This window comes from Crocodylus siamensis, chromosome 2, assembly GCF_052110815.1.
Source record: "Crocodylus siamensis isolate JL-2025a chromosome 2, ASM5211081v1, whole genome shotgun sequence".
Lineage (NCBI taxonomy): Eukaryota > Metazoa > Chordata > Crocodylia > Crocodylidae > Crocodylus > Crocodylus siamensis.
The window spans coordinates 269272347-269288868 of record NC_143396.1 but is presented as its reverse complement, the minus strand read 5'-3'; the positions used below and the strand labels follow the sequence as shown (position 1 = coordinate 269288868).

Here is a 16522-nt window from a genome sequence, read left to right as displayed (position 1 = left end):
GGTGCCTGCCTCATAAAGCTTACAATCAAACTGATTTCAGAGAAAACAGGATATACTTAGGCACATGGTGGAGGGCAGTGGAGAGAGTTCACACTCCAGGCTATTTCTTGCTGAACACAGTTTACTGCCTGAACCTCCTTTGTAGTTGTGGCAGAACTGTACATGCTGCTTGTACGAATCACCCCCTGGATAATCCCATTTGCTGCTCTTTGAAACACCATTTGGAGTATGGTCACTTATTTTGTCAGTGGCACATTATCTACTCTTGGGAGGGATATTCTGAGCTGAAAATGTCATTCATTGGTTTAAAAAAACCCTGCTTCTGAACTGCTATAGCTAGCACTAAAACAAACTGAAACAACAGCAACAAATAGTTTTTTTTTCTCTGTATCCCTCAAGGAGCACAGTCTCCTTTTAAGTGAAACAAGAGCATATTAAAAAATCCAGAAATGTGATTGAGGCAGAGAAATTGTGGTGAATTTTAAGTAATCAAATATTTTAATCTTAAAACGAAGCAGAAGCACATACCTTTCTGGGAAACACACCTCCAAACAGGTAAAAGTCAGAAAGACTCGATGAATAGCCAGGCTCCTTTTGTATAAATGATTCCAACTTCTGTTTGACTGCTCAGCCCTGAATTGAATTGGCTCACCCCACTGCTGATGACTTCAGATTCCTGGGTTTTTCCTTCCTCTGATCTCCTCCAAGAGCAAGGGTGGGCAGCTGCTTTTAGTGAGGTCACCGGTGTTTGTCTAAGACTTGCATATAATACAAATGAAGCCGAAATATAAGCCTGACATAGTAAGCACAGGAAATGCACACTTGCAGATACACGATTTTTGGCCAGATCCTCTGGAGTGCTAGATAGTTTCTACACTTCTTAGCTTCAGTGGGGGTTGCGGAAACTCAGCTTGTTGGTGACCGTGGTACAACTGAACTAAATACCTCCTCTATTACTGCAAATACTTTATGGCAATCAAGCTGTTACCGGTATTTTCACAGAGTGTACAAGAGACTCAGGGAGACTTATTTCCTTCAGCAGTATTGTCAGAACTTTGTTTGTCATAGACTGTGTTCCCCTGTATAAACAGGGGAATTCTTCCCAGTGCAAAGAACTTCCCCAAGATCCCACCTATAAGCTCAAATGGGCTTTAATAGTCCATGAGGCTGTGTGTTAACCCTGTTCACAGGGAAGGATTTCACCCAAAGAGCAGAACAGGTATTTCTATCTTTAGATGATTTTTTAGTCCAGATCATGAAAAACAACAAAGAACAAATATAAAGTCTCCAGGAAAGACACAACTAAAGCACAAATTGACAACCATCACTACAGAGTGCCTTTCTATTTTAAAGATACAGTGCAGAGAAGATGTAAGAGCATCTCTTTACAATTATATATACTAAGCTATTTGCCTGTAATTAAAAAATAAAGAAAATGTACAGTTTTGTGCTATTTGTTTAATTCTTGTAAGAATTATTACATTAGATCCAAAGAACATCCTAGGATAGGTACCTGGCACCTCTTCTCTGGTTCTTTTCTACATTACATTCATTGTCTAACATAATGTTATCACTAAATTCTTCTGTCCGATAAAATCATTTTTTTCCCAGTTAATTTATTTTCTGGTAAATTCATTTTCTATCTTGAGATTTTAACTGTTTGTTTTGGAAACCCTTTTGGAAATAATAGCTGCCTGGTGTGTTTCAGTATTATTTTTCTTTACCTTTACCTGGTAAGTCATTGGACTAATACCTTTTTAATGATACCATTTATCCTGCTTCTACCCCTTGGGGTGCTATACTGATACCTTCTGCTTTGAGCATGCGGTTCTGGGGTCCACACTTTCAGAGTCCTTAATTCTCTGTTTTTCATTCAGGTTTCTGTTAAGTTTCTTTTGAGTAAGTGAAATTTAATTTTTAAGAGATGGTTTAGAACTAGCTCCAGAGGGTTTTCCTCTGTCGTTGCGTGGGGGTGAGATCTCTCATTTGCAGTTCAATTTAGCATAGTTCTGCCTGTATTTTAAAATATCATTTTAAGTGTTTGCACAGGGGCCTCCAGCAATCCATTTGTAGTGCGAAGGCATGATAAGTCATGCAGCAGACATAGTGTGCTCTACGCAATTAATCCTGAGGAATGCTTGCAATTTCTCTAGAAAACAGTGGGGTATCTTTATCTGAAAAGATATGTTCAGAAAACCCAGACCAGCCAGTTGTCCTAAAGAGTGGGGAACTTACTATTGCATCATGTTCGTGAATAGGAAGAATAGCCCAAAGCTGTTTGGTAATTGTAGCAGGGCAGAAACTCCAGCTCAGAGAAAACTTTCTGCTAGCATTCGTTGGGGAACATGGAGAAAGTCAATGCAAATGAAGCCTGGCCCATTCTGTCTTTTACATGATTTTTTTGGCATTTTGATCAAACTTAAGTGAATTAATTGATAACAATTGTGATAAAATTTAAGAGATGAAACTTTTTTATTCCTGCTGAAAAACTAAAAGACATATGACTTATACTGTACTTGGCTGGAGAGGTCACCTTACTTGCAATGATAGCTTGGCAAGGTTGTAGAGAAGGCAGGGCAGAGTCATACCTTAGAGACTAACTAATTTGGAGCTGCATCACTTTTTCTTAAGCAACAGCTCTCTTCATCAGATGCAATGAAAGGACTTGCAAGGAGCAGGTGTTCAAATAAAGTGATTTAAATACTATGGGGTGCAAAAGAAAAGAAGCAAAAGGTGGATTGAAGAGAAAAACAAAGTAGTAAACCCTTATGGACATAGGGGTTAAGAAACCTAATTGAGATAATAGGATAAGAATGTTGTGTAGTGCAGCCTGGACATTGTTTGTGGAATAAGGTTTTGTAGTCCCCTTGGGATGAATTATTGTAGTAAGGATTATGATAAACTGATGCTTCTTCAGAAACTTGGTATGGAGCTCAAGTAACTGTCCTGAAACTGCACAGAATTGCTTCTCTTCCCAGAAATCAATCAAAGCTATAATCACTTTACCTGGGCAGAACTCTGAGCAACCCAGACAGTACTTCCTGCAGTGCCTGCAGAGGGATGTGCCTGAGTGGTGGACTTTTGCTAACGCTGGACAACAACCTGCATGTTGGTGCTGTGGAAGAGGAGAGTTGGTGAATAATGCTAAAAGGCACTGCCTCATATTAGCTAGTCATGTTCAGGAGGGAGGGTAAGACTTTTGGCAAGGCATCCTCAGCGTAAGAGCAGCTATCTTATTTAATAGGTATCTCTGAATAATTTTTGACTTTTTTCCCCCCAGATTTTCAGTTCTCTCCCCTCTCCTGAGGATTCCCATGATTTTTGAATCCCTGGACTCAGTGCTTGTGAGTGGGGAAGTATTTTCTATCAGGGTTGACCATAGGAGATATTTAATTTTTTAAATAAGGGGTAGAGCTACTGGTTTCATAGTTTCATAGTTTCTAGGGTTGGAAGGGACCTGAGTAGATCATCTAGTTCGACCCCCTGCCATGGCAGGAAAGATTACTGGGGTCAAACGACCCCAGCAAGGTGTTCATATAACCTCCTCTTAAAGACCCACAGGGTAGGGGCCAGCACCACTTCTCTTGGAAGTTGGTTCCAGATCCTAGTCGCCCTGACAGTGAAGTAGCGCCTCCTGATATCTAGCCTAAATCTACCCTCTGCCAGCTTGTGACCGTTATTCCTGGTCACTCCTGGCAGTGCTCGGGGGAACAGGGACTTCCCCAATGCCTGCTGTTCCCCCCTGACTAGTTTATAACAGACCACTAGATCCCCCTCAGCCTTCTCTTCTGGAGGCTGAACAGGTTCAGGTCCCGCAGCCTGTCCTCATAGGGCCTGCCCTGCTGTCCCCTGATCATGCGAGTGGCCCTCCTCTGGACCCTCTCCATGCTGTCCACATCCCTCTTGAAGTGTGGCGCCCAGAACTGGACGCAGTACTCCAGCTGCAGCCTGACCGGTGCTGCACAGAGGGGGAGGATCACCTCCTTGGACCTGCTTGAGATGCATCTGTGGATGTATGACAAGGTGTGGTTGGCCTTCCTGACTGCATCCCCACACTGCCGGCCCATGTTCATCTTGGAGTCAATGATGACTGCAAGATCCTTTTCTGCCTCTGTACTGACAAGAAGGGAGTTCCCCAACCTGTAGGTATGGAGCCGGTTGTTCCTCCCGAAGCCGGTTGTTCCTCCTACTGGTGTTTGAGGCCAGGTACAGAAGTTACACTTATTGTGTGGTAGGTATGCAGAAAGCAGTCTACAGCCATAACCAAACAGATGGTCAAGGCACATAGAGCACTGCAAAAATGGTGGATCCCACTCTAAGATAACCCTGGATGGACGTGGTCTCAGATTTCAGCACTGTAGCTTAGAGTTTTGCAATGAATGTCTGTACTATATCCCATTGCAACTCATGGTAGGTGGTATTCTGCCAGCATCCCATGGAGCATTGTAGCATCCTATTCTAGTGGTGCTCTAGCCTTGGCCAGGAATAGGAACAGGAGATATAGTGTGTGGGAGCCACTGATTCATAGTTCAAGGATCCAGGAAAACATCCAGTGGGACCTGCTCTAGGGAGCAGCAGTGCATGAGGAGAAGCATCAACCTCACCCACCTTTCAGGGCCAGCTCACTACCCCCAGATGCTGCCACTCACTGGCATACATGCTGGGCCCCAAAGAAGTTCCAAGCCAGTCCTGGAAGGGTGTGGGAGTGCTCAGAATGGGGGAGGGAGGATGGCCCACCAGCTCATTAGGCCAGGCCACTGTGGGGGAGCTGCACAGCCTTTGTGAAGATACGCAGCCCCCTAGATTGTTGCCCTCTCTGGAACTTGGACCACACTCCACAGTTTTTCTTAATTATGCACACAGAGTTTGGCAGTTGTAATATTTAATTAAATGAAGGGGTAGCAGATTTGCATGCAGCTACTTCAAGGTTTTGAGTTTAAGTTGAGACCCCATGGCTGCCCACCCCACCCACACACTTACCATCATAACTGCCCTGTTCAGCAGTATCTTTTCCCACTGTCTCAATGTTAACTGAAAAGAAAGCATCAGGGGTGCAGGGTGGGCATCAGGGGACAGCCAGCAAATGGCTTATGGCCATAATGAACTGCTGCTGCATTAGGTCCAGGTGGGCAGCTGTGATGTTTGTGCCAGCCAATCAGAGGGGGCTTAGCCATTCAACTATGTTCAGGAGTCTTTGGTAATCCAGGGAGCCTGTAGGACATAGTGGGAGGCATGCAAGATACATCCCTGAACCTGCTGGGCTCAGGCTGTGCAGGCAGGCTCTGAGCACCCCATCCCCACTCTGTAAGGGCTAAGGTGTGTTCTGCTTCCTCCTGACCTAAACTGGGGTGCTTAAAGTAAAGCTCATAGTTAGAACACTTCCACCATGGGCCTCTTGAACATTTGTACCTTGCCTGAGTTTTCAGAAGAACATCCTAAAGAACTGATTCTGTCCCTTTATGGTGCTGCGTATGCTTGGCAAAAAGGCTATACCCATCCGATTTAAATCTTTTTTCACATACCCTTGATGTTTCACTATGTCTGGGACTCTGGTTTCTGACAGAATCCTCACCACAATTCATTTATTCATTTCTACAATATTTTGGTTAGAGTTTAGTGGCTTATATTAGTTCACAGATTTAATAGATTTCATAGACATTAGGGCTGGAAGGGACCTTGGAAGATCATTGAGTCCAGCCCCCTGCCCAAAGGGCAGGAAGTCAGCTGGGGTCATAGGATCCCAGCAAGATAAACATCCAATTTGCTCTTGAAGGTGTTCAATGTAGGTGCTTGAACCACCTCCACTGGCAGACTGTTCCAGATCTTGGGGGCTCGGACAGTAAAGAAATTCTTCCTTATGTCCAGCCTGAAACAATCTTGCAGTAGTTTATGACCATTCAACCTCGTCATCCCTTGGGGTGCTCTGGTGAACAAAGGCTCCCCCAGATCACCCCTGAGCCTGCACTTTTCCAGGCTAAAGAGCCCCATGGCTCTCAACCTGTTGTCGTAAGGTCTGCTTTCCTGACCTCTGATCATGCACGTGGCTCTTCTCTGGACTCTCTCAAGTTTCTCCACATTCTTTTTGAATTGTGGAGCCCAAAACTGGACGCAGTACTCCAGCTGCGGCCTCACCAAGGCTGAGTACAAGGGGAGAATGACGTCTCGGGATTTGCTTGAGAAGCATCTATGGATGCAAGCCAGCGTTCTGGTCGCTTTACTAGCCGCAGCATCACATTGCAGGCTCATGTTCATCTTGTGGTCAGTGATGACCCCCAAGTCTCTTTCTTCCGTAGTGATAGCCAGTGTAGCACTGCCAAGTCTATAAGGATGCTGCAGGTTTTTCCTCCCAAGGTGGAGAACCTTGCATTTTTCAGTGTTAAACACCATCAGATTCTCGTCCGCCCATTTGCTGAGCCTGTCCAGGTCAGCCTGGATCACCTGCCTATCTTCTGGCGTGAATGCTTTGCCTCAAAGTTTGGTATCATTGGCGAACTTGGCCAGTCCGCTCCTGACTCCAGTGTCCACATCATTAATGAAGATGTTCAACAATAATGGATTAATTATATAGAGCAGCTCTGATATCTCCTAGACAATGGGCACTAATGACTTCCCTTTCATATCTCCTGGTCTGAGTCTGACAGCCAAAATGTTTTTCTAGCAATTTCTTTATCAGTAATTTCTGGTATGATTTGAATATAATCCTTTTATGTGAAATTGTCTTGGTATTTTTTCTGTCATAAACAATCAACCTATATCAACAGCTATGATTTTCCAGTAAGATAAAAATAGTCCGTCATTTTTGGTATGATTTTCTCATTCAGAAATAGGCATGTTGCATTAAAAACTGTTTCTCATTCAGTTTCCACATGAGGACAATGGCAAGGTCATCTCAGGGTAAGAGTCAAAACACCGTGATTTTACTTGTGATTTTGGCTTTACTTTCAGTGGCGATCATGTGAGCATGTCATACTTCAGTGTGTTTTGCTCAAGGCCTGTAGTGAAGACTTATTTAAAAACTTCTGCCAGTTGCTGAAAGAGACTTGTTTGAGCAGGAGGCCTATATACCTATCAGCAGAGGTACAACGAGGGCAGTGGCAACTTCCACCTGTTGCTGTACAGCCGGCAAGACTGTGTGCCTGTGAAGGCAGCTCCTAATTTTTTTGGTCCCCTACACCAAGTCAGTGCCCAGGGCTGCTGCCCCAGACTCCCTATCCTAGTTATACTACTGCTTATAGGGGCATAAAGAATGCCAGCAGAGCTAGTAAAAGCTTTTTTATTAGAGATCTTTTTTCAAATTGATGCACAGATGAGGTGAATTCACAGATGCCTTTACATGAACTCTGGTGGATGCAAGAGATACAATACTTGCCTTTGGATTTCTTGAACCAGATCATCTCCTTGTAGGGGAATAAATGGCCACAGCTCACTATAGTCCATGCTTTTCTTGCTAGCAGCATGAATGCCTCTCTGCTCTGCTAGCAACTTGTCATTCCATAACTGTGTAGAAGACGGAAATATAAACTGCAGGATTTGTTTCCAGAGCATGATGAAAAACAGAGGAGATCTCTTCACTATAAAAAAGGAACTGTTTTCTTTTTCTCCAAAAAAGGACTCATAACATTAAATTATTCCCACTCTAATGCCCAATGCCTCTTTTATAGCAAGGGAAATGTCACAGCTTTTTGTTATCCTATGAAAACAAAACCTCTTCAGTTTTGCTGTTGCTTCTACCTGTGTCCCTTGCCCCATCTCCACTTCCCTTCCTTTTTTCCTTTGCAGATGTTGGGCTGATCAGAATTGGTATGCTGTCCCAAAACCTCTAGTCTGCAATAGTTGGAATGTATGGCCAGAATTACAGTAATTCACATCTTTTTGTAAGAGAGGTATGAAATGTATGTTTCTATGTTGTAAATGAGCATCTTCGCATCAAGAACTAAGGATATTTTTTCTTTCTCTAAATACAAACTCATATTTTTAAAATCTTCTCACATAGGCTGAGGATTCTTGTATGTTCCTCCTTATTTGTTTCAGTGACCAATGACTCCCAGAGGTGATAACTGACACTATTCAACCCCTGGAGTACTTAATTCATTGCTCCCTTTACTCACTACTGCAGCTGCGTTATCTGTGCTAAATGCCAAAAAACACCACTTATGCATGTGCTTGGAACTGATCAGATTTGTAAACTGCTAGGGGTGTTCGAAGGGGGGCCTATTCGATTTGGATTCAGCCCAAATCAGGAACAGTGATTTGATTTGTTGACATGGATCACTGTCCCTGATTCGATTTGGCCGAATCCAAATCTGACGATTCAACACTGATTCAAAGAATCAGCGATTTGCACACAGACACAGCTTTAAAAGTTTTTTCTACATACCTTGAGGTACCAGGCATGGCTCATGATCGCTGTGATGCTGGAGCACATGGAGAGTCCCACAGAAGTGCAGGGGTGAGCACTTTTGGGGCTGTCGGGGGCATGCTAGAGGGCTCCCCCATGCCTCCTCAGCTCAGTGATCAGCCGCAGCGGGACCCTAGGTGGCCCCCCCACAAACCCAGGAGGCACCAGTCACCAAGTCAGGGGGCACAGGGGCCATCCCTGTGCGCTCCCTGGCAGACCTGGAAGTGGACTGGAAGTGCTTTTGGTCCAATTCCAGTCTGCTGCTGAGTGTGCAGGGGAGCCCCCTGCACTTCTATGGGGTGCTCCATGTGTCCCAGCATCGCAGCACTCATGAGCCCCTACTACCTAGTGGTATGTAGAAAAAACATTTAAAGTTGTGTCTATGAATCTCTCCAATTCATCTGGAGAGATTAAAGGGCCCTATGATTTCAATTTGGAGATTCAGCCACCGAATCAGGCCAAATCAAGGACTGAAGCTTCGCACAGCCCTATAAACCATGTGTCAAGGTAGCTTTTGAAATTTGATGCTAATCTACTTCTATTCATTTATTAATGGATTATAGTTAATCCTCACAAATTCCTGAATACTGTCAGCTTTGGGGTTATGCACACCAGAGGCAGCCCATGCCCTAAACTCCCTCAATAAAACAGTGCCTGAATTGTTCAGTTCTTCCATGTGCAGTACCTTCGCTCTGGCCCATTCAGTTCTGTAATATTAATAAACTGTGGTAGCACAACAGCAGAGTTCACAGCCCCCTTACCCCAGTCTCGTGGAGTTATTGTGGTGCTACTACTATACAGAATAAATGGGAGAGTATTCCAAGAGGCATTAAAGAGCTAAGCAAAACGTATTAAACATCAGTATCCCTAACTATGAATGAAGAGGGAGCCATGCTCCTTAGAACAAAAGGAAGGCAAGACTAAATGCATTTTGAATTCTGATGCAGAAGTTACCATGTTCTGGCAGTGTCTGACTCTGAATTAATCATGCTAAATCTCATATCCAACTGCAAGGGCCTGTTTCTCCCCACACGGGATCTGGCTGTGCACATTCTCTCTATCCACTAGGAGTCAGAGAGTCATAGAAAAGTAGGACTGGAAGGGACCCCAAAAGGTCATGTAATTCAACCTCTTGCTCAAGGCAGGATCATCTCTATCTAAATCATCCTAGACAAGTGCTTGTCCAACCTGTTCCTAAGGTCTAGAACAACCCTCATACAAAAGAAAGGTACTGAGTACAGGACCACCTTGGTCTCCCTTCACTTTCTTTATGTTGCAGGAGGGTTATATCACTTGTTAAGGCTTCTGAAATAGGAGGAGTGGATTCACTGGTTTCAGGCTGGCTGCTGCTTCATGAATATAGCTCACTTGTCCTAGCATTAGTAATTAGGGAGATAAAAAGAAGGTGTACTTGTTCAGCTTGCTTATGCATACTAAAACTAATTTGAAGGAAAATGTCTTCTTTTAAAGCTGTTAAGTCCATACTTACTAATACTCAAGGTACTGATTTTTAGAAACAGGTGACTCGTTGTACTCAAGTCTTTGTTGGGAGCCTGTGGGCACATCTACCTCATTATAGCATGTCGTTACAGTGAAGTAGTGCCTAAAAAACAAACATGTGCAGCACACATGGTGCAGTATAGGCTGTTACTGTGCCATCTTTCAGTACTTCCAACAGAAAGTATTAAATGACAGTGCAGTAACGACATTGCCATAGCGACATGTGTAGGTGTGTCCTATGTTACCTTATTTTTCGGGGGACCGCGCAGCCAGAAGTTTCCATATACTTCATTGGGAGATATTGGGAGCTGAGAGATGCTCTGAATTTTTGAAAATCCAATTGCTTCTTTGGGGATCTCAGTAGGGAATTAGAAACCTGATTTTAGTCCTCCAGTTTTGATCATCTTAGCTTGAAAGCCCCAAACATGAGGTATGCTGTCAACTCAAGGGATCTAAAGACCAGTCCTTTTTCTAACATAACTTTGATTTGCTGGAATCTGCTCTGAGGATTTCTGGCCATTTAAACTAGCTCTTTGCATCTGTGACAAAAGGTAGCAATGCATTTGTTTAGAAAGGGTCAAAATGAAGTTTATAGCTACCAATGCTGTACAGAAGAGATGGAGAGCAGAATTCAGCAGCACTTACTGCACAACCTAAGACATGCTTGAACAGACCAGCTGAGTGGCTCCTGTTGTGTGCTTCTGAAAAAGTTTAGATATGAGGAAGTTTTTCTACTCATGTCTTGATTCCTTCCAATCATGGGCAGAGCTGAGAGTTGGGGAATTTGAGTCAGCAAGTTGATTTCTAATTATACATGGCCTATGCTCGGCACCAGCCTCTAAGCTCCTCTGAAAGCCCTGAAACCTCTTCTTTCAGGGGATGCATTTTTCCCTTGCTTCCTGCCTCCTATGGCAAAGCTGCATATAGTTTTCAAAGGCAGGAAGTCTCTTTGTAGAATATGAGGTAAGCTTTTCACTGTTGCTGGCTCCTTTGCGGGGGGGAGGCAGGCTCCTTTATCAGGGCCTGTGTTCATCATGCTTCCTGCCAGTGCTGTCTGCTCCATCTGTTGCTGGGAAGGCCAGAAAAGCAACTCCTCATGCAATCTGCACAGTAGAATGGAGCAAGTCTTTTAAAGGGCACAAACAAGTTCAAAACAACGCGGTAATGTGAAAAACTTCCAAGGCAAAGGCAGTTGTGAATCCACCTGGGAGGCTGCAGTGGTTGGACAGTTTCCATGGCTGCTTGTTCTAAAAGCAAATGGATTTCATTCAGAGGCAGCCATAGAGATGAAGTAAGGATATGTTTACATTTTTCATACAAATAATTTATTGGCTACCCAGGCTCTGTGAACCACAAGGACTAGATCTTTTTATCTCCAATGCATTTTTTATGGGGAGAGTCTCGGTACAAATCTGAACGGTGGGGAAGTTCAGATTTGGATCAAGCTGCAGTCTTTGTGACTTGATCCAGTACCCATGTCAGGCATTGTGCATCTGCTGCATCTTGCCCACGCTTGCTCAGCTTTCATAAGGGCCAAGCAGGCCCTCTCAGAGGTCACGAGAGGCCCGGGCCACTTACATTTTTTAAGGCTCCCGGTATATTAAAAAAAATATTAATTCATAGTGCACTACAAGTGATGTGGCCTGGTAATGGGACACAAGTTTAAAGTTGTATGATGAATGTCGTCTTCTTTCAATCCTGCCAGTGTATCTCTGTGTCTGTATGTATAACCTCATTTGGAGATAATGTCAAAAGTCTAAATTTGAGGCCCTTCATGAATGATAGGCCTAGGCCAAATGGCCCTCTTGGCCCCTCCCCCCTGTGATAGGCCCTGGGGCCAAGTAGACCGCATCCTTTGAGCATTGCAGAATTCAGGTCTGCCCTGCCCCTACTCCTGGGAGCAAAGGGCAGGGCCCATGGTTCTCCACCCCTGAGCCTATGCAGCAGAGCTGGCCTGTTGCGCCAGGAAAAAGGACTTCCAGCCCCACACAGGAATGCAGTCTGCGTGCCTAGGTAAGCTACAAAATATTCAGCTTAATACCACTCTCATTTCCTGATCTCTCTGGGACGTGGCCAGAGCTTTTGCTGGGTCTTTTAATTTGTCATGCTAACTGTACTGTTGCACACCTGTCTCTGCCAGTGCATGCTTCTGGACTCTTTTGCAGTGGCTCCTATTACTAAAAGGTGCAGCTCCTCACTGTCTGTTTCTGAGGAGCTGTGCCTGAGTAAGGCCTTAGATATGACAATCAGCTTACAAAGAAAGGCATCAAAACTCCATCAGTGCTGTGGATCCTTCCAAACTTCATAAGCACAGGGGTGTGTACACTCTCTAGTTGTTTTTTCTGTCAGGTTTTACAATGTAAAAGCACTTCAGTGAAACCAAAAAGGAAATTCAGTGGGGAAGAGCGGGATTGGCACAAGGATTCTTAGAAGAGAAGTGGGGGGAAAATAGCAATTTGTGGCCCTGGGAGTACCTTCTATAAAAGGATATGCTAATACATAGGCTGAAATGACTTAGTTGAAGGCTTTATACAGCCAGGTTGATAAAGGTTTCCTTATAATATAGGCCCAAACTGGTGTATAGAGACAGCCCTCCTTTTGACTTGAATATATCAGCTTGATTTGTACTAGCATTTTGGGCACAATGAATGATTTTAACAGTGATCTATCAACATATAATTTGGTCAGTGATTTTGTTGTTGTTTTGCGGGGGAGGGGTTGTTTTGTTTTTTCTTAAGTTAACAGTGGACCCAAGGCTGCACTTTCCCCTGAGTCTCTGTACAAACTTCTCTAGTTATACAAGTCAATGTGTTTCTTTCCTGTACTGCTGTGTGAGGGATCAATGCAAAGAACACAGGAAATTGGCTAAATTACTGCTTATAAATGTGTGGGGTGGAGGGAGGTAGAAGAAACAGGATAAATGGCTCTTTGCACCGGGAAGCAAACTACAAAAATGGAAAGAATATTTTCCATCTCCTCTAATCTTGTTTAGTCCCAGCAATGTTTTTGTATGTTTCCAACAGAAATCCAATATTAAATAATTGGGTCTTTTAATGATAGGACTCAGCAGGAGTCTTTCTAGCTTTCACCTCTTACTGAGCTAGTTTTCACTTGGGAACAGGCTGTTTCTCCACCTCCACAGAATAACAGGCACCTGGGTAACATGATACTCAGAGGTTCAGAACCAAGAATAGACAGACAAGACCCATGACATCTTTCTGAAATGGCCCCTCTAGTGTCTTATTATTATTTTAATTAAAAAAACCCACTCTATATCAAAACAGAGCAGAATTGAACACATGACTGCTGGTCATTGCCATACAGCACACTGTACATCTCAGGATGGAGTGGGTCCATCTTTGTGCTCCTCTATCCCTGAGCCATTATGCACTGAACCAGACCCCAGAAAGATACAGGGTTGCCAACTGTGGCTGAAGGTATTCTGGGAGATGTTTTTTTTTCCAGCATGACATAATGTCATTAATTGTACTGTTTGATCCATTCACAATATCAATGTCTTGGATTGCTTTCAATAGTCACCGAGAGATTGATGCCGATTCTGGTAGACTCCGGGCCAATCTGGGAGGGTTGGCAGGCATAAAAAGATGTTTTATTTCACACTGGCTGCCTGTGGTCTCGAGAGTGCCAGAAGCCATCCTGGGTGTAGTCTGTTGCGAGATCAACAGACTGGGTCATGCACTTCTCTGCCTTGGCTCAGAATTTTGGCCTTTGTCTTTAGTGCTATCAATCAGGCATTATTTACCACCATCCTGTTCATAAGAGTAAAACCAGATGTTGTCTTTTGAGCAAGATCAGCTTTGCTGGTATATGTCCCAGCACAGCTGATCCACTTCATTGACATCTACAGACATTGCTGGGACCCTTGTTCTGAAGGGTCAGGCCCCTGCCACTTCTGGGTCTGATCCAGTGTGACAATGGTCCTGGGTGCTGAACCCTACCTCGAGGCACAGTGGCAAGATATGCATGCCATGGGAACTCCCATGCAGGTTCTCTGACTTGTAGGTGCATGCCTCTGTAAGGGAATTCCCATGGGGCACAATAAGCAGAGCCCTTTTCTTTTAGTTGTCACAAACTGTGACTTCCTTTAGTTAGGGCAATATTTTGGGCCACTTGGAGTGTGACAAGGAGCTAGGCTGTTTATTTGCTTGTAGTGTGTGCCACCATAAAACAGGTCGTTGTGGCATGAGGGTGATGTCTGTTTACACTCTAAAAGCCAAAGAAAGAAAGTGCTGCTAATTTGGGAGGGGTGGAGGAGGGATGGGACTTAGGGAGTATGATGAAAGAGGCAGAGTAGCGGAGTTCTAACCTGCATTTTGAGGGACTCGGACTGAGAAGGTTTGACTGGAAATAGGTTCATGAGTAGGATGTCTAGATGCCTTTTTCACTGCAGAAGCAGCAGGGCCCAGAGACTTCTCCTTGATTGGTTTCCTATAACCTTATGTTTCATTTTATAGGGTGAGTGTTGCCCCCAGGTTAAGACCATCACTTTGTAACTGTGTTGTTCCAAGTGTGGCTGACTGGGCCTGAGGAGAAAGAGTGAAGGTTTGAGAACTGAAAAGAAAGTCCCGAAGAGGACAGAAAGAAGGTCCTATGGAGGACAGAGAGAACTGGAGGAGCACAATAACTCTTTTGAAGCAGAGTCTGATGTGCTCTTTGGGATGTTGGCACTCTGACCCTTCCTCTTTGAGAAGAAAACATTTCCCATAATAGAAAATTTCTTTAGTAGTGTTGGCATTTTGGAGAGTTTGGTGCTTGGAAATGAGAGTTAATTTTGCTGCTAGCATCATTATTATTTTTTCCTGGATACCAATGATGTTGGTGTTACACTGTTTCATAGGTAACATGGTCCTTGCAACAGAACATATTAAACTAATTTTCATTGGTTTTATGGTGAAAGTCTCCTGAACCACCCTCTGTCAGAAGACCAGTGCTTCCTGCTAAGGAAGAGCAATCAGACTAAGCTAGTGAGTGATCTGAGGATTGAGGGGAAGCTCAGTGACAGTGATCATGAACTGATCACTTTCTGTGTCCTACGCAGAGCAGGCAAATGTCTCAGTAAAACAGAAATCTTCAACATTGGGGAGGCTGAGTTTCAGAAACTCAGGAGACTGGCCAGCCAGGCACTAAGAGATGATGGCTCCTCAGAAAAGGGAGTCCATGAGGAATGGTTGTTCCTTAAGAACACAATCCTCAAAGCACAAGGAAAGTCCACTCTGCCCCACAGGAAATGCAGTCAATGGGCTGGGGAGCTGTCAGGAAGGCTAAGGTGGAGACAGAACTAGGGCTAGCAACAAGGATCAAGGACAACAAAAAGTCCTTCTATAAATACATAGGGAGTAAAAAGAAGGCACCAGGAAATGTGGGGCCCCTGCAGGATACACTTGGAAATCTGGTGGTTGAACCAGATGAAAAAGCAGACCTTTTAAACAAATTCTTTGCCTCCATTTTTCTGAGCAGGGACCGGAACATCTTCCCCCACCAGGATTCAGAATGGACTCCGGAGAGACTCTACCAGGCCTAGGGTCAGGGAGGACCGAGTTGGAGAACTTCTGGAGGGGCTGGATGTGTTCAAATCAGCAGGTCCAGATGCTCATCACCCCAGGGTGCTGAGGGAATTGGAAGGGGTTATCAAGGGGCCCCTGGCACGGCTTTATGAGCACTCACAGTGCTCTGGCCAGGTGCAAGAAGACTGGAAGAAGGCAAATATGGTCCCCATTTTCAACAAAGGGAGGAGGGAGGACCCAGGAAACTATAGGCCTGTTAGTCTTACTTCGATCCTGGAGAAGGTCTTTGAAAAAGACAGACATAATATACATGGGAAGTCGGAGGAAAAACAAAGGCAACATTGGACCCCTGCTAAATCAAATGGGGCAGCTGCTGTCTGATGCTCAGGAAAAAGCCAGTCTCCTAAACAATTACTTTGCATCGGTCTTCCACCCAACCAAAGGGCTCACCCTGTCAGATAGAATGCAAAACATCCAGGGGGCAGGAGATGGACCCATAACTGACATTGATCAAGTAAGGGAGCACCTCGAGAGGCTTGACATCCACAAGTCTGTGAGCCCAGACAAAATGCACCCGAGAGTCCTGAAGGAGCTGGCTGGCATCATAGCACACCCTATGGCAGAGATATTTGAGAACTCATGGTGTTTGGGAGAGGTATCCTTGGACGGAAAAAGAGTCAATGTAGTCCTAGTCTTAAAGAAAGGAAGGAAGGAAGACCAGGGAATTACAGACCAATCAGTTTGACATCCATTCCTGGAAAGATCCTGGTGAAAATTATCAAGGGTTCCATCAGCAGCAGGCTAATGGATGGCAACTTTCTGAGTGCCAGACAACATGGCCTTGTTGCTGGAAGGTCCTACCTGATCAACCTCATTTCCATTTATGACCAGGTGATGCATTGCCTGGACAAGGGAGACAAGGTTGATATTGTATACCTGGATTTCAAGAAGGCCTTTGACTTGGTCTCCCATGATGTCCTCATGGCTAATCTGGAGAACTGTGGTCTCAACTATCTTACGCTCCAATGGCTGAGGACCTGCCTCCAGGGTCGGACCCAAAGAGTATTAGTTAATGGGAGCAAACTGACTTGGTGCTAGG

At 44.4% G+C, this 16522-nt stretch overlaps 1 protein-coding gene across 2 annotated transcripts in view; it reads right to left on the bottom strand.

Moving 5' to 3' along the window:
* BDKRB2 (bradykinin receptor B2) overlaps positions 1–833 on the bottom strand; it is a 55987-nt gene extending 55154 nt beyond the window's left edge. For both annotated transcript variants that reach the window (XM_090033965.1, XM_090033966.1), the window contains exon 1: positions 529–833. The gene's annotated coding sequence lies outside the window, so the exon portion shown is untranslated. The remainder of the gene's footprint in view (positions 1–528) is intronic.
* Between the last annotated feature and the right edge of the window lie 15689 nt (positions 834–16522).